Source organism: Camellia sinensis, chromosome 2 (genome assembly GCF_055761805.1).
Source record: "Camellia sinensis isolate YWXY chromosome 2, ASM5576180v1, whole genome shotgun sequence".
Lineage (NCBI taxonomy): Eukaryota > Viridiplantae > Streptophyta > Magnoliopsida > Ericales > Theaceae > Camellia > Camellia sinensis.
The window spans coordinates 141,913,214-141,931,910 of NC_138962.1; the positions used below are offsets into that span (position 1 = coordinate 141,913,214).

The 18,697-nt window shown below is 35.4% G+C and overlaps 1 long non-coding RNA gene across 3 annotated transcripts; it reads right to left on the reverse strand.

Annotated features, from left to right (window-relative positions):
• Positions 1-375: 375 nt before the first annotated feature.
• On the reverse strand, positions 376-17,622 carry LOC114278251 (uncharacterized). Of its 3 annotated transcripts, none has more exons than XR_014361661.1 (5): positions 17,339-17,622; positions 17,179-17,232; positions 1,954-2,020; positions 1,382-1,460; positions 376-662 (listed from the first exon to the last, which is right to left on the reverse strand). It is a non-coding gene; the product is annotated as an uncharacterized LOC114278251 (long non-coding RNA). The 3 variants fall into 3 exon arrangements; XR_014361662.1 differs by having other exon boundaries at positions 1,382-1,457; positions 17,339-17,566; XR_014361660.1 differs by having other exon boundaries at positions 1,382-1,488; positions 17,339-17,566.
• Positions 17,623-18,697: the final 1,075 nt, after the last annotated feature.

Here is an 18,697-nt window from a genome sequence, read left to right on the forward strand (position 1 = left end):
ATGAAAGAGAAATCTTTAGTTGCGGGACCAAAGTTGATGCTTAGGTTCACCACGCCAAGGAAATGAGTCAAGAGTAGGGATGCAAATGAGCCAAGCCGAGCTGAGCTTTGCTAAGCTCGAACTCGGCTCGGCTTGGCTCGTTTGCTTATCAAGCTCGTTTATTGAGCTCGAACTTGGCTTGATAAGTAAATGGGTTCGAACTCAACTCGGCTCGTTAATATTAATAAAACTCAAGTTCGGCTCAATAAGATTTTTTTTAATATTATTTAAGTAAAATTATTTAAATAAAATTATTATTAATATTACTTAATATATAAATAATGTATTTATTATATAATTTAAATAAAGATAAACGAGAGAGAGAGACTACGTCAATGTACAAATCATTAATGTTTTTACTATTAAAGAAATTTTTACAATTGTATCACAGTTCAAATTGGTTTTTCCTTGTACATTTCTATAAATTCAATCAGGGTATTGGATCTTACCCTCTTACACTCAACTTCAGCTAAACAAAACGGATCTAGAAAGAAAAGAAAACTTCGAATAAAGTAGAAGAGATTCAATAGTGTTTGAACATGCTGTTCAATAGTTCAAGAAGTGCATGATTCTGTTTTCGCACAGTACTCTTGATATCAATCACATGGCCACCTCCTGGATTCCTGAAATGTAAGACACAGAATTCTTTGCTGTATTTCAAAGCACTCAAACTTCCAGCAACTCTTCTATATAAAATATCCGTTGGGCCGGATACCGGATTATCATTAAAAAAAAAAAAACTCTTCTTTAAAATATCAGTATCACGAAGTGAAGTGCAGTAAAAGTTTGTCATTGAACACAAAGGACCGTTTCATGAGAAGATTCACAAGAAAAATAACTGACTTAAATAAAGCATGAAATTGATGAGGCTTATGTATGAAAGAACCATTTTTTAAGTCAATTTGACCCCTAGGAACACAACATCCCTGTCCAGCAAGTACCTCATGGTATTGGCTTAGGATATAATACGTAAGAAATTTCATGAAAACAAAAGTATCCCCCATACAATAAAATAAAAAATATTGTAAGGACTTTTTGTTACCATTCATTTGAAAGTCAGCATCTGTAAGTAAAAAATACTAACATGTTTGTCGGGTGTAGATATGTATCTAGAGGTCGAACTTATCAAATCATAAATTTAAGGCTTGACAAAAAAATGTCATATTTTTATATTGTTAATAAAGTATGTGAGACAAAAAGGTATATGTAACTTACAGTGTCAAAAAGGCATTAGTGTTATATATAATTATATAAGAAGTATCTAACCCATATCCCATACTCTTGTCCAAGTGTCGTGTGTCCAACACGGGTATTTGATTGTGTAACATAGTAGTTAGGTTACCTTAAATAGGAGGTGGCTGCATTCCTTGAAAGCTTTATCACTGGAAATGTTACTTTCATGGTGACAGTAACACAAGCTGCTGGGGAATCAGACACCAAGAAAAAGGTCTACTTTCCATCAAAAGTACCACCATTCAGAATTATATAATCAGTGCCAGATTGACTAGTATGGTATTGATAACTATGATGAGAATATATGAAACAAAGCAACAATAACTCATGCTACTCTCTTCAGAACCTAGAGATTGCCCAAATAAAGGGCATATCACAATCCAATAGTCAACGAAAAATGAGAGGCCAGTATGCTGAGTAGAACAAAATGGGGTTATCCTATACCTAAAAGTAGTATAGGTTCTATATTCCAATGAAAACCTCATGGTCTCCAAATCATACCCCTTAAAAGCAAATCTTAAGCCTTTTTTTTTTCTGTCAATTAAAATTCATATATTTATTTGTACAAATGTATGTTTATGAATTTCATAAAAGTTGGAACCCACAGAACTTCATTAATCAGTACATTTTGTTGAAATCAGACTGTTGCCAAAGTAGAAAAACCATATCCAAGTTACTCACCTGAATTCCATGTCTCTTACATGAATCAGATTAGTAACTAACTTCCCCTTCTGAAAAGAGGTTATATCTGCCACAGAAAGGCGAAGACTCGGTTAGCTCCATAACAGGAAACAAATGGTAATAAATGATTTAACTTTCTATGTTCCAAGCAGAAAAGAAATAAACACCCTTTCTCCCCCAAATGTACAAGCATCTATAGTTTCCACATAAGATACAGATACAAGCAATGACACCGGCATAGACACAAACACAGAACACAATGATTTCAAAAAATTAGGATATGGACATGATAAAAAAAAAATGGCAAAAATTATACTTTTGTTTACTATGTCATCTACAAACAACTAAAAATAAAAATAAAAAACTAAGGGTACTAAGGCCAAAGGTCCAATTTTGAAACTTTTGGGGCAGTAGCACCAAGCTCCATTCTTTTAGGGCCACGAGGACAAAACAATTTGAAAGATCACATTACCCCCATCTATATGTCTATTTGTCCACCTACCCAGCCATGTGTCACCTATCTATCCACATGTCCACCTGTTTGTTCACACATAACCTATCCATCCACCACCACTGCCAATCGCCTCTGGTGATTTTTCTGGCGGCAGTGTTAATAGAGAGAAACTACAACTAGAAAAAAAGTGCAAGGATAAAACTATTACAAATGTCATTTTCACCCAATAAGTACCAAAAAAAGCGTGCCCTGTTAGCCTCAAAAGGCCTCACATTGTCTTTAATGCCCCATGTGCTCCCCTCTTTAAACAGGATAGTGCGGCGACCGGCAAATAGTCTTTCACTACCAAAGGCCTAACTAAATAAATAAATAATGGAAAAGAGATAATAAGGCCCGGGAACTCCCCGATGTTTCAAATAAAAGAAAAAAATTGGAAGAAAACAAATTTGTAGGAATTCAATCATTTGTTTGAACAAATCAAAGGGTTTTGTGTAGAATCTTGAAACTAAGCATCCTACATTTTTGTATGTTTTGTATTGAAAAATATCACGTTTAGATTTATCAAAAATAAAAAAATATCATGTTTAGATGCTTTGAATTGAAGAAAATAGGCCAAAACCAAGTTAGGAATCGAAACAGCCAAAGGCAAATCTTACTAGTGTCGGTTCCCAAGTTGTTACTGAAGTCCAAAAAACATGGTTTGAACACAAAGAAAATCTTCAACACCAAAAAAATCAATCATGTCTAACTTAATCATGTTAGAATAATATCTTGGTTATTATGCATTTTTTTATTCTATTTAGCTGTCATTAGGTGTAATTTCCTTATTTCGTATTTTCCTTTTTGCGCCTTAAGGCTTCCATTGTAAGTTTCATATTATCAAAATATAAAAATGAGTGATAGCCTCATCATTCCCAAGTCTGTTTTTCTCTCAAACAAACATGGTATCAGAGCTGTAAGATTCTAATCCCAACACCCATCACTCCACTTCATCATCCCACTGTCACCCAACACCAGTTGAAGAGTACCGACCACCACCCAATCAATTTCGAAGGCAACCCATCTTCTGCGACAGCATTTCCCTGAGTTTTGGCTGTTTTTTCTGCCTCAGTAGGGGTCGCGACACCTGTCAGGCCTTCTCTGGCCTTCGCTGCTTGTCACCCAAGACCCCTGGCTAGTTCATGACTCAACCTAGATCACCCAACATCCCTTGTGACTCCGACAAGTCCTTCACGGCTGCCTTGCAACCAAGATTGTTAAGATCGGGATCCTACACAAGATCATTTTGGGGGCCTGTCGGATCGAATCGTAGGATCGGATCAAGGATCGTAAGATCCTACTAAAATGATAAAAAAATGCAATAATTTTTATATAACTAAATAATAATATCAAAATATATATAGAATAAGCCCCAAAAAAAAGAAATATAGCAATTCAATGTGACCAGCAACATTTTTCCTTTTCCTCTTCCTCTCTCTTCCTGAACCAGAGGTTGACATTCCTGCAATTGCGAATTGTAAACATTAAAAGAAATTCCAAGCTCATGTAAAAATTGCAAATTGTAAAAAGGCTTTAAACAAACCATCATTTGGCAAATTGTAAAAAGGCACAAGATAGTTCATATTTTTTTGATAAGCAATCCTGTTTTGCCTTTCCAATCAAAGAAGCAAATGTGTTTAACAAGATTAAGTAAAATGAATCTTACAATGATTTAATTTCCATTCCCAGGAGCTAATGAAAACAGTAGCAGCATTATAATTTATAGCATTGCAGGCAGCAAAGAAGAACAAGGAAAATTGAAGAAGAAAAAAAGAAAAGAAAAGAAAAAAGAGAAACAAAACCACAATAAGAGCAAAAAAAATGTATATTTACAGAGCAAATATATATATAATATAATTTATATATAAGAGAAACATACAGAAATATATATATAATTTATAGAAACAAAAATAAATAATAAATAAGAGCAAAAAAAAAAAATCGAAGAGGTGATTCAGTGAAGAAAGAAGAAAAGATCAACGAAGAAAGAAGAGCTGCTGAGCAGCGAAGAACGAAGAAAAGCAGAGAGGAAGAACAACGAAGAAAAAGAAAAAAAAAAAAAGAGCAGGCAGACAGTCTGAACAGCAGCGAAGAAGAGAGAGGAAGAAGAAGAAGCAGCGTACCTGGAATCGCAGCAGGTCAGGCTTCTCTGTTTGATGTTGAATCTCTCTTTCCCCAATTTGTCTTGCCCTAATCACAGCAAGCCAGGCTTCTCTGTTGCTTTGCTTCTCTGTTTCTCTCATTTTTGCTCCCGATTTTGCTTTTAAGTTGCCAAAAAAATCCTTGAAATCTGGATCGCATGGAGTCGCGATCTAGATGATCCCAACGATCCCAAAACGATCCCGATCTGGGGTCAATCCAAAGCACGAGTCGGATCAAATGGTGTATATTGATCCTGATCTGGGGTCAATCCAAAGCACGAGTCGGATCAAATGGTGTATATTGGGTCGTAGGATCGTACAAACCTACAATCCGGATCGCGATCTTGACAACCTTGCTTGCAACTTCAACTAGACTGTTTGGTCTGCCTCTCACTTCCACCCAACCTCAACAGGTTCATCTCTTCAGTCCATGTGTTGATTGAAGTACCTAGTTCTCATTCTCTACATTGTTAAGTTTCCCCTTTTGATTGAAACTCCTATCTACTATTTTGATTTAAGTTTTTTACTCCTATACGTTTGGTTATTTTTATTTTAGATCACTTTATGGCCCTATTACTCAGCCTTACTTTCTATATGCCTTGTAGTTCTTCCAATCCATCTGAGAAGGATAACCTATTCTGTGATTACTGCCTCCGGCTGAGACACACTCGTGACACTTGTTGAAAACTTCATGGGGTTCCTTTTGGTGGTCGTAGTAACCGCTCTAGTAGTCATCGAGGTTGTTCAGGATGGTCTCGAGGACGTGGGATTAATCCACATGCCCATCATACTAGTGCAGTTGATATGCTTGACTCCTCTTCAATCTTACACCTAGCAATGATGTCTCTAGTATGTTTTCGTCTAAGTTTGAGGATGCTTTGCGCCACCTACTGGATCGTCATTCTTCTACTACTCCATCTGGTGCATACCCCTTTTCGTTTGCCTAATCAGGAAACTTAGCCTCTTCTACGAGTGTTTTCCTATCTCATAAGACTTTACTTTGGATTATTGATTTTGGTGCCTCTGATTATATGGCTGGATTTTCTTATTCATTTTTAGAATATAAGTCCTCTTCAGGTCAGGACAAAGTTAGGATTGTTAATGATACTATTTGCTTTGTTTCTGGGAAAGGATTAATCCATGCTACCCCATCTCTACCATTAACTTTTGTTTTGCATGTTCCAAATTTCTCTGTTAATCTTTTATCATTGAGTCGTCTTACTCATGACTTGAACTGTAGTGTGACGTTTTTCCCTGGTTATTATCTTTTTCAGGACCTTATCACAAGGAGAACGATTAGCAGTGGTAGAGCAGAACATGGTCTCTATATCCTCAATCAGGCAAACAAGGTGGCATGTCATTCCATCAAGTTTCCAACCACCAAGAAAAACCTATAGCTGTGGCATCGACGTCTTGGACATCTCTCTTTTTTATTACTTAAGCATTTGTTTCCTTCTGCTTTTACAAACAATAATGACTCTGGGTTTAATTGTGAATCTTGTCAACTTGGGAAACAACATAGAGCTTCTTTTGCTCCAAGTTTTAACGAAAGTTTAGTACCTTTTTTACTTAATTCATTCTGATGTTTGAAGTTCATCTTGTGTTGTGTCTTTGAAAGGTCATAGATGGTTTGTCACTTTTATAGATAATTTTTCTCCTACTTGGGTGTATCTTACAAAAGACAAAAGTGAGATTTTTTCTGTATTTCACACTTTTCACCAAATGATTTATACTCAATTTGGTAGAGCACAAGAATCGTCATCTTCTTGATATGACTCATTGTATGACCTTTTCTATACAGGTGCCGCAGTCTTACTGGGGAGAAATAGTTCTCACTGCTGCCTATCTCATCAATCGTCTTCCTATCCAAGTGTTGCATAAACAAACTCCCCTTCACGTGTTCTTAGGTTCTGAGTTTGTGTTTTCCATTCTCCCGAAACCTTTGGATGTGTCTGCTTTGTCCACAATCATTCCCCTACTCGTGGTAAGTTAGATTCTCGTTCTATTAAATATTTCTTTCTGAGTTACTCGCCTACTCAAAAGTGCTATAAGTGTTATCATCCTCTATCTTGTAAGTGGTTCGTATCCATAGATGTCCAATTTTTTGAATCCCAGTCCTACTTCTTATCCTCTCCGGTGTCCCAGTCATCCTTTCAGGAGGAGCCTTAGTGTGAAGAGATTCTTGGATCTTTATCAATTCCTAGATCATTAGCAGTGGTTGAGGATGTAAAATGTGAACCAACTATTGTTGGAAATACAGAATCCAATGGTCTCAAGAAAGGGAAAGTCTATGTCAAAGACAAAGACAGACAGAAAGTTACAAGGATACAAGAGACCACTTCTGATACTCTACTGCTGTCTCCTTCTCCTGATGAGAGTACAGGGAACTCTAAAACCCTTGTTCTTCCTGAGTATTCTGAATATTCTGATCTTGATATTCCTATTGCTCATCGGAAGAGTGTGAGGTGTTGTACTAAACATTTTATTTCTAACTTTGTATCCTATTCTAATTTGTCTCCTTCTTATATAGCCTTTGTGTCCAAAGTTTCTTTTGTTAGTATACCTAATCATTTTCAGGATGCCTTTGCTACTCCTGAGTGGAAACATGCCATGATAGAAGAAATTAGAGCACTTCGTAAGAATGGCACTTGAAAATTGACTGAGTTACCTAAAGGCAAACGACCTGTGGGATGCAAGTGGATGTGTACTATGAAGCACAAAGCGGTTGATTCAATTGAGCGTTACAAGGCTAGATTTGTGGCAAAGGACTTTACTCAGACTTATGGAATAGACTATCAAGAAACATTTGCACCAGTTGCTAAGATGAATTCAGTTAGAGTACTCCTCTCTTTTGTGGTTAATCTAGATTGGCCACTTCACTAGTTTGATGTGAAGAATGCTTTCCTACATGGTGATCTAAAAGAAGAGGTGTATATAGACATTTCTCTTGGCTTTGAGGATCATTAGATAAAAGGTAAAGTATGCAGGTTTAGGAAATCTTTATATGGTCTCAAATAGTCCCTAAGGGCTTGGTTTGAGAGATTTACTCAGGCAATGCTCAAATATGGCTTCGAACAAAGTCAGGTTGACCACACTTTGTTTGTTAAACATTCCTCACATGGTAAAACAGTAACCCTCATTGTATATGTAGATGACATAGTGCTTATAGGATATGATATTGAGAAAATTTCCTAGTTGAAGAAATATTTGGCAAGTGAGTTTGAAATAAAAGACTTGGGAAATCTGAAGTATTTCCTGGGTATTGAGGTTGCCCGGCCTAAGGATGGAATTTTCATCCATCAGAGGAAATATGCTCTTGACTTATTGAAAGAAACCGGGGTGCTAGGGTGTAAAGCTTGTGACAACACATCGCTAGAGCCAAATCAAAAACTTAGTGATGATGGTGGGGGAACTACTGTTGACAGGGGGAGTTATAAAAAACAAGTGGGTAAGCTCATTTATTTATCCCATTCTCGTTCTGATATTGCCGTTGCGTTTAGTGTTGTTAGCCAGTTCATGCATGCCCGTCATGAGACTAGTGGGTAAGCTCATTTATTTATTCCACTCTCATCCTGATATTACTGTTACGGTTACTGTTGTTAGCCAGTTCATGAATGCCCCTCATGAAACACACTTAGCTATAGTGATACGGATTCTTAGGTACTTAAAATCCTCTACTACAAAGGGTGTCTATTTCTCCAAACATGATCATCTAGTGTGGAAGCTTATACAGATGCTGATAGAAGGTCCACATCTGAAAATTATACCTTTGTTGGGGGCAATTTGGTTACATGGAGAGTAAGAAACAGAATGTAATAGCCCAGTCTAGTGCAGAGGCAGAGTTTAGAACCATAGCACAGGATGTGTAAACTCTTGTGGATCAAGTTGCTGCTAAGTGATTTGGGCATTAGTCAGACAGACTCCATGCGACTATACGGTGACAATAAGGCTGCTATTACCATAACTCACAATCGAGTTCAACATGATCGGACAAAACATGTTTAGATTGATCGTCACTTTATCAAGGAGAAACTCACCAATGGCACTCTATGTTGTGAAGTCAGGTGAACAACTGGCAAATATTCTCACCAAGGGAATTGGGAGCAAACCATTCCATGATGTGCTCGGCAAGCTGGGCATGAGAAATATTTTTGCACCAACTTGAAGGGGAGCATTAGAATAATATCTTGGTTATTATGTATTTTTTTATTCTATTTCGCTGTCGTTAGCTATAGTTACCTTATTTCATATTTTCCTTTTTGTGCCTGAAGGCTTCCATTGTAAGTTTCATATTATCAATATAAAAAGGAGTGATAGCCTCATCATTCCCTAAGTTTGTTTTTTTCTCAAACAAACAAATCAAACAATCTGTTAGTGGCTGGTCAATAGAAAGCTCTTTTTTTAGTAAAATTCTTTTCTATGTGGGATGTTCTTGCCTTTCAATTACAACTTCTTGGACTTCAATACCATCCAAATTTTTTGTCAAATCCATATCACCTTCCTCGTGCTTGGTAATTTCTTGATTAACAACATTTGATCCCCACAATCCCTTTGAGGAGTTCCTTTAGTATACCCTAAAAAGTGAGCCAACAATTTGTCCAAAGTTGCTTGGATTTGACTCTTTCTCTACCAGTTGTGCAAGACATTTCCTTATCTCTAGTTGGTCTTGAGAAGTGGCTCCAAACTTTGAATGTAACTATGAATTGGTTACCATGGTAAAAAAATATAGGGTAAATTACAAACACACCCCCTGAGGTTTACTTAAATTACAAATTACCCTTTGTGGTTCTAGAAATTACATTATGCCCCCTAAGGTTTCTAATTTCATAACAAATAAGTCCTTTTATTAATAAATCATCAAGTTAATTAACAGTTTTTAATAATGTTGAAATTTTATTTCAATTAATAATCAGATAATTTTATTATTATATAGGTGAACAGTTAAAAATTTCACTTTTTCAATTAATTATGTTAAATAAAAAATTCTAACAGAGAGGTATTTGTAATTTTTCAAACCATAGGAGGCAATTCGTATTTTAAGCAAACCTCTAGGCTGAGTTTTGATGTGAAGTTGGGTTCAAATTCTGGATTCTGGTTGCAGGGGTTAGGCTGGATGATCTGGACTGAGCATGTTTTAAAGTGGCCAGGCTGATTTAAGTGTGAATTAGGTTGGGTTTTACGTTTCCATTGGGCTGATTTGGTTTGTGTTTTTAATTGGACTGAACTGGTATGAGTTTGGTTTGGCCCTGACTTGTTATAAGTGCAGGTTGATCTTTATTGGCAAAAACAAGTGGTCTGTGTGTGGCATTGAATGTCAGTGGTCTGAGTGGCAGTGAATGACATTTGGGCCTCTGTTTCTTTCAAAAATGAAGGGTTAGTTAAGTGTAGATCGGTCGGGTCAATGGTATTGGGTCAATACAAGGGTTAAATATAACCTTCAGAGCATTCATTCTAAGAATCTAGTCCAAGTCCCAAACCTATTGGTCGATCATCTTCCACATTGGCACTCATGGCAGCAGATTTTAACCACTGAAATCACAGTGAATCAGTGAAGACAATGACTCCTAATTAAACTGTAATTAAATGAAAATAAATATAAATACTAAAGACATAAATTATAGAATTGTAAATAAAGCCTCCATGCCAAAGTTGTTGCACACATGCACGAACATTGAACTCTATGTTCCACATCAGTGCCCATAGAAACATAGGACTTAACAGGTTCCCTCTCAAAGTAAAAAGATAAGGGGAAGAAATACACATTCTCTCCCAAATGCAAAGTTTTTTACTTGTCAGCTCTTATGTAAAGATGACACTGAATCTCCAATCTTTATTAGATTAATCAAATCTTGTGGGCCAATCTCTTGGATATATCCAATGTTACAAAAGAGAACCAATCATTAATACTGATAACATTAATTGATGTAATGTATGAAACATTTAGCGTACTCTACAATTTGATGCAATTATAGCATGCTCAGGAGCTAGTTCAGATTAGATAATAGAATCTCTTTCAAGTTTCAACCAATAAAACAAAACTCAACTTCATAACTCGTTGAGCTCCAAATACTTGTTGTGACTTGCACAAATCCTTTTTCACCATTTTGCTTTTGCTAAATAAATGTCCTCCATTAGATCATATGATTAACTGGATTTGGTTAGGAGTTTCAGACACAAATAAGTGTCTAGGCATATTCTTTTCTGATCTTGAGATGCTACATACAGACTAGTCCATACATTGATGGATAAATTTGTCCTCTTCTCTTACAGCATAATGCAAAATGAATGGAAACCAAGAAGGGAATACTCCCTCTGTTCAATGGACATGACATATTTGCTAAGTCCCTAAGACAACATGAGAGAAACATATACCATACCAATAACCCGACATTTGTCATGTCCTGTCTGAAATACATTTGTAAGCGTCAACCTAGATGGGTAAAATTGAAAGCCATTACATCTGCTTCAAGCTTCTGCCTACATCCTCTATAGCCTCCTTTTTGGGGCACCAAAAACAATGAATGGAAGCACTCATAATAAGTACCTATTAGTCTTCAAGGAAAATTATTCCTATTCTCTATATTCTTGCCACTTCTCATTTCCAAATCTTAGTTCACTATACAGCCTAGTTGAAGCAAGCTCCACAAGAGTATAATTTGGCAATTGACTTATCTTTGGTATTTGTCTTACTAGGAGAAATTTTATGGTTTTAGAAGCTTTAGCTTTTTGATAAATAACATTGATTCTTTATTTGTTAGCATACGGTGATATAGTATTATGACGTCTCTAGATGATTTTATGGTTTCTAAAGCCTATAAATAGGCCTTGTGCAATCAGATGCAGCATTCAAAGGATGAATAAAATTCAGAATTAATTTAAAGAGCTTTCCTCTCTCTTCCTCTTTGTGTGTGTGCTTGCATCCTTTCTTCCACTCTTTTCTGTCATCTCCTCTTGTAATATTTTTCAGCCCTATCTCTTATTTTTCCATCTCCTCTGTCCTTTTGCGTCTCTCTTTGTAGTCATCTTCTCCTCAATGTTTTTATTCTCTTATCTGATCTGTCAGTATCTCTGTGCCTTTTATGTATTCTATCTCTTGGAATTTCTCTTTCTCCATAATACTATCTCTTTTCTTACTTTAATACCCCTAATGGAAGTCAAACCGCTTTAGACTATTTTAGAATACATCACTTCAGCCAAACTTTCTTTGCTAAAAAGCTTTTTTTGCATCTTCTTAGGATAATACACTTTGACTGCCTAGTGCCTTGTATAATTTTCATTAAATATTCTACTATGCCTAACACACTAGATATTTCCCCACTTGATTAGTGGATCTAAATTTATAATACTATGGTCTGTGGGTAATCAGCCCTTTAAAACCACCCAAAGATTCACTGCTATAGTCCATGGTCTACAAAATGACCTTACGAATTCCCCGATAATGGCAGTTCGAAGATAACAAAAATACATCGTAGGAATGCTAGTGTTCAACCTTCAACATTAAGCTATCCCTACCAATGAATTTGCTTCAGTTGAGGCAATTAGATTTGTCTTAGTCTACGTTGCCTAAAAGCTTCATGATGGCAGATTGTTTGTCAAGTTTAAGAACTAACCCTAACTTCAATTTTAGCAAATAAAACTATGTCCTTAGCAATCACATACACTAGGACCCCCTCTCCACACATACAAACACCTCCCAGCCCACCCAACCAACCAAAAATGAATGAATAAAAATCCAAAAAAAAAAAAAGAAGATAGAGAAGCTTTCTCCAAACACTATGCAACTGAACAGCTGCAAGTTCAACTTATATAATCCAATATGTTGCTGAGAATATCAGCCAAATATTAGAGATTTCTATAAGCACTGACCAGTCACTTTGTGCAAGCAATGCCCAACTCAAATCTCAGTTTCGAATTCCATTGACAGTATGACAAGATGTAGTAGCCACTTTCAACTTGACTAAAATCAAATTTTTTTCAATTCAACTTAAACAATTCCTTCAAAAGGCTAGTTGTGGACATCAACAAACAGAAAATTTAATTATTTTTCTTTTGAATTTTTGTAATAATCTCTAGCTATGATGCACGGATACGGACACAGGACACGACACAGACATGCAAACACGCAAATTTTCAAAAAATAGGGGACACGACACGCTGGGTACACGTTTAATATATATAATTTTATTTATTTATTATATATCTAAAGTTTAAAAAACAAAAATCATTGGTTCCTATAAAATTACAATAATAATAAAATTAATAAACACATTACCTAAAAGTTTTTAATAAAAATTGATTTTTTTTTTCAAATAAAAATAATTTGTTTTATAAATTTTAAACAAAAACATGGATATCAAAAAAAAAGGAAAAAATAAAATAGAGGAAGGGAAAGAGACGACATTAGAAAAAAAGGGAGGGGAGAGGAAAAAAACAGAAAAAGAAAAACAAAAGAGAGGAGAGAAAAAAAGACAAAAAAAACGAAAAAGGGGAGAGAAACAGAAAAGGAAGAGAAACGAAATCGGAGGAGGAGGAGGAGGAAGAGAAAACGAGGAGAACAAGAAGAAGAAGACAGAAAATGAAGAGAAGAAGACGAAGAGAAGAAGAACAGAGAAGACCAAGTTGCGAAACAGGTTAGGGTTTCTGTCTCTCTCTTTCTCTCTCTCTCCTCTCCAACATGTTTAGGGCTTCTTCAATCCACCTCACGCGTGTCTGAAACGTGTCATTGCGTGTCCGACTGGAAAAATTCCAAAAAAAAAAGGACACATAAGAGAGAGTGTCTGACACGTGTCCGGCACTTGTACGCAGGCCTCGGGGAGGTGTCCGTGCTTCATAGATCTCTAGGAACTGATTTTTCTAAAAGGTGTACCATGTATGAAGAATTATGTTCTTACTTACCAAAACATTAAAGAATTATGTTCTGAAGTCATGTGTTGGGTCTGTAATAGAGTTTACATCAGCCATCTTTGTATGTAAAATATAACAATTAACAATAAATAAAACACGTTATTGCTGCCATAATCTTTCTTTGATGCGTCCTAACTTTCAATAATTTTAAAACGAACAAGATAAAATTTCTAGCACACAAAGAAATCTATCAGCACAAAAATCACCCCTTTCTGTTTATTCTTATCAGTTTTGCACAGATTTAAGAGTTTTCATGGCAGAAGTAAACCATCAATAGCAAAAAAAAGATAATAGAATTTATTTTTATTTTTCTGTAGTTCGGCCAAACGTTTATGGGGAAAAAAATGCAAAAGGATTAAAAAAAATAATTAAAAAGAAAACAAACAAACAAACAAACAAAAGATTGAACTCCATAAAGAAACTCAAGGAAAATGAAATCATAGTGCATTCCTCGTAAGCCACATATAGAAATGGGATTACTTAATATTGAAAATAGCTGATTAAAACAATCATGCATGCATGATAAGTAAGAAAGATAAAACGGAAGTCTAAAAACAAATAAACAAATGAAATTGACAAATTCATCAATGTGGAGAAAGAAAATATAAATGCATCATCAGGTTTTTTTATTGCTTCGGGGGTTTGCTTCTGCTCAGCTCGGCAAATAAACAGCCTAGATTTAACAGCATTCTAATTTTTCACTCCTATCTTATGTGTCAGGATTTGGATAAAAACATTATCTATGAATTAAAGTACATGATATGAGAACCTAAATGTGTCTCATCTCTATTACAACTACAACTACAACTAAATCAAACACAAGTCTCAGCATGGCCATTCCAAGTTTAGGGTTAAAGATAAAGAAATGATGTATCATCTATGTCTGGCCTGACAGGTCAAGTTGTTTAACTTCACTTTAAATGCATAAGACAAACAGTATGCATAGATGTGTTTTAACAACTTTGTAAAGGCACTAAGCATTGGCCAAATCAACACCAAAGAATAGGCATACAGAACAGTGAAGGGGAAAAGGAACATTTCACCAAGAACACATACACGATGGCAAAAAAGAAGTTTAATTATTATCAAACTACCACAGTCAATTATCAATTGATGAGATAAGGTCAATAGAAAACACATCTGTGACAAACCATCATATAATGAGTATGTCTTGAATAACTGTTCAACAAGCAAAATCACATATCATAACAACAAAAGAGAATCACTATCAACTTAACGTAGCTCTTCACAACAAGGTCAAAAAGACAATGTTTGAGCCCCAAGTGGTGCAAAGTATCCTCGTTCCCATAGTTATCCTTAATTAGATTGTTGATCGCAAAAAGATGGTATTACCAGTTTGAAAAAAAAAAAAAATACAAACACCATTTTTCTTTCAAAACAATGGAGGATAAATCTTTTTCCACCCTTCGGTATCTTCCAACCTTGCTTCCACAGAAAAAATATACATGTCAGCTCAACAAAGCTTTCATTGAAAGAGATATGCACTAGAACTGAAAAGTGGCAAGCAATATATGATCTATAATAACTTATTTTGTGGCTTCATCATGACAGAATCACCTAGCACAAAATCCCAACTTGTTCCTTGAGATATCACATTAACATTTCACCGATGAGGGCTCTCAATTACAATCTGCAATAAAATCTTGATGGGTTGATGTCTACTTTTGGGGCTTGCAAGAGAAGTCTTCTATTATAGGATCAAAATCATACAAAACAATCTTGAGCCAAACAATAGCAATACAATATAGAGGACAGTTATTATAGGAGAAAAAGGGTAGATCGTTGCCAAATCATTGAATTCCCAAGAACAACCATCTTCAAGCACATTGCTTGCCAAAACTCCAATTTGGGATCAGGGGAGCTTGGAGATCCAGACAACAGCATTGCTCTAAATTCACTATTATCTGAATAAGGAAAAGTCTGCTCCATCTTTCCTTAAGGAAATGAGGATGATCACAGAGTGGTGAGCTCAAAAAATTCCCAATTAAAATCTTTCATGGATTGCTGCGGCAACCAAATACATCATGATGTAATGGATCAGCGGATTAGGTCAAAGAACTTAGTTCTTCTCTTTGAACTTTAAACCAAAACAAGCTGCTAAAACAAACTGGCTGACACCATCAATGGGTGCTCCTTTCGTTTGCAGTTCAGGCATTTCCAAGCTTGGCAAACAGCACTGTTAAAACAAGATGTCAAGCGATTAATTACATAAGCTCGTTCCAAATATCACACCCATTCTTCAAACACCTTCCCAATAGTAATTGAATGTCATCATGGCATCTCCAACGTAAGTAACCATCTTTGCTGCATAAGTCATAAGAAATCCTTGTGGAATAACCAGCATCTAAGAAGCGCGGACATAAATGCGGAAACAAGACACTGTGATTTCAAAAAAATTGGGACACGGATACAGTGGAGATATGGCAATAAAAATTGTACATTTTTTATTTACTAATGTAGATTAATATTTTTTTTGATAACTGGGTGTCCGAGCCAACTTGTGCGGACCTCGACTAATCTCAAGGCCCTAAAGTTGATAACCACATAAACCTATAGTGGCCCTTGGGTGACTCGAACTCGAGATCTTGGATCTTATCCTCAAATCTTTACCGCTCAGCCAACCCCTTGGGGCTTACTAATGTAGATTAATATTATATCCACAAACAATCAAAATTAACAAAAGCTAACACTAAGGCCTCGTTTGGGAACAGGCTAATTTAGTAACTTTTTGGTTATTTGGCTAAAAAGGTAGGTAAAAAAAACTTGTATGTTTGGGATGACTTTTTGGCTAATTACGAAAAGATGTGCAAAAAGTAGAGAGAAAAGAGAATCTTTGACTTTTTGGTATGGATTGTTGACTTTTTGGCTAACTTTTTGGCTAATTGGCTAAAATAGCCTCTTGCCAAACGAGGCCTAATTCAATATAAATAAATAAACATCACTCTTAAGTTAACTCTTGTCATTTATGCCTCTTTATAAATGATCTATTAATTATTTAAGTCCAAACAAAAAGTAAAAAACATTCAGTATCTAACATCCATCAAAAGCACTAAAGAAGAGGGGGGGAAACTACTTAGCGTGTTCCCAAAGTGTAGTGTGTCCCCAACGTGTCTCCAGCGTAATAATTAATTACATAAAGGGATATGCAATGTGGCGTGTCCTATATGTGTCCCCGTTGTATCCCTGTATCTAACACCACTATGGCATGTGTTTTAAAGTGCCGGTGCTTCATAGACCGGCATTGACAGGTTTCTCAAAGCACAATCTAGCATGAACGACCAAAGTTCATTTCATATATCTAGAAACACATGTCTAGATGGAGCCTTTTGATCAAGAAGTACCCATACACATAATAACCGTATGCTAATTAATGTCTAAATCAACCACATATAAAGAAAGCAAATAACAAATCAAATTCCCTTGAAAACTCCACAGTTTTTGGAACATCCATTGTATATAGTAATCTAAAACAACATCTCAAGTCACCTAACATTATTTTTTGCGGTTGTTCAAGAAATATTTTCATAGAGGCCCACGAACTGGCCACCAACTCTCACACAACTTTGAAATAAAACAAATGGGTAGTACTGTAATCGTAATGTTAGGAATAAAAGCATAAATTTTAGGTTCATATAATTCTATTGAGAATGTGAAAACAAACCATACCAATAGAATAATCCAAAACTGCAACTGGGTTTTCCAAATCCAATCTTGAGACCTCTGTCAATAAAGAGTAAATTCAGAGAAGGTTCAGGGTTTTGGAGAAGCTCCTCAACAAATGCAGACACTTGAATATATCAATTAAATAACTTGAAACCCCCCTTACCTCTTTCAATAAATTCAAAATGTCCCTTGAAATATCATTTAAAATTGTTCAGAACAATGTCACCATACCAAATACCCACTATGGCGAACTCGAATTCATATTCTGAAAGCCAGCCATGTCATCCACAAAAGTAGAAGCATAATAGCTCAGAACGAGACATACCCTTGAGAGCTCCATCTTGGTTCTCTCTCTATCTCTGTGTGTGTGTCTGAGCAGGGGTCCAACTTCAGTACAGAAAAATGGTTTTCTTGTCCCATAAATACCACTCTCAACCCACTCTACCCACCGGAAATCACCACTCCTTCGTTTCTTTTTTTAACTTTTCTATTTTTTTTTTTATTTTTTTTTTTTTGGTAAATTACAAAGAATTATAAGTACCCTTTTATTATAATGTTTTATTTAAGAGAATTAATTAAAAAATAAAATTCATAATTACTCTGTTATACAATAATAAAATTATCAAAATTATTAATTGAAATATATTTTTAACATCATTAAAAACAGTTATTTAACTTGATGATTTATTAATAAAATGAACGATTTGTTATAAAATTAGAAATCTGAGATGAAATGTAATTTTCAAAATTATAAGGGGTGATTCATATTTTCATCAAATTTTAATAGATGTATTTGTAATTTACCTTTTTTTTCTTTTTTCTTTTTTCTTTTTTAAGGTGGTGTTTGGCAAGTTGGGTTGGGGCTAAAATAGCCACAAAAGACAAAACAGGCTATTTTAGTCCCAACAAACAAAACATCACATCCAACCCATAATCATTACACTCTTCTCTCACAAAAAAAATCAAAAAAGCCAAAAAGCCAAAAAGCCCTTCCCAAACCAAACTTTTTAGCCCAGGCTAAAATAGCCAAAAAAGCCAAAAAGCCAACCCACTTCCCAAACGGAGGCTAAATAAGAATAGGTGGTCACTTTTTATGTAATGGGTTTTACATCAAATTGTTTTAAGCCTCGCTTGGGAAGTATAGGTTATTTAGATTTTGTGTTTAGAAAGATGGGTTGAATTTTTTATTAAATTGTTGTATTAAAAAATGTGTTTAAAACGATGTTGGGAAATTTTATTTGCACACACTTGATTACCTTAGTACACACATTTTCTCAATAAATATACCTATTAATTTTCTCAATCCACATATTAAAAGTTCGACAATGCTACGTAACTCAAATTTTGTGACTCAAAAGTGGCTCAAATGGCCAAAACGACGTCGTTTTGAGTACAGAACAACATAAAAATGGCCAAAACGACGTCATTTTGGCCATTTGAACCACTTTTGAGCCACAAAATTTGAGCTACGAGACATTTTCCTTAAAAATTATAATTGTATCATTCACTCATAACTATTGTA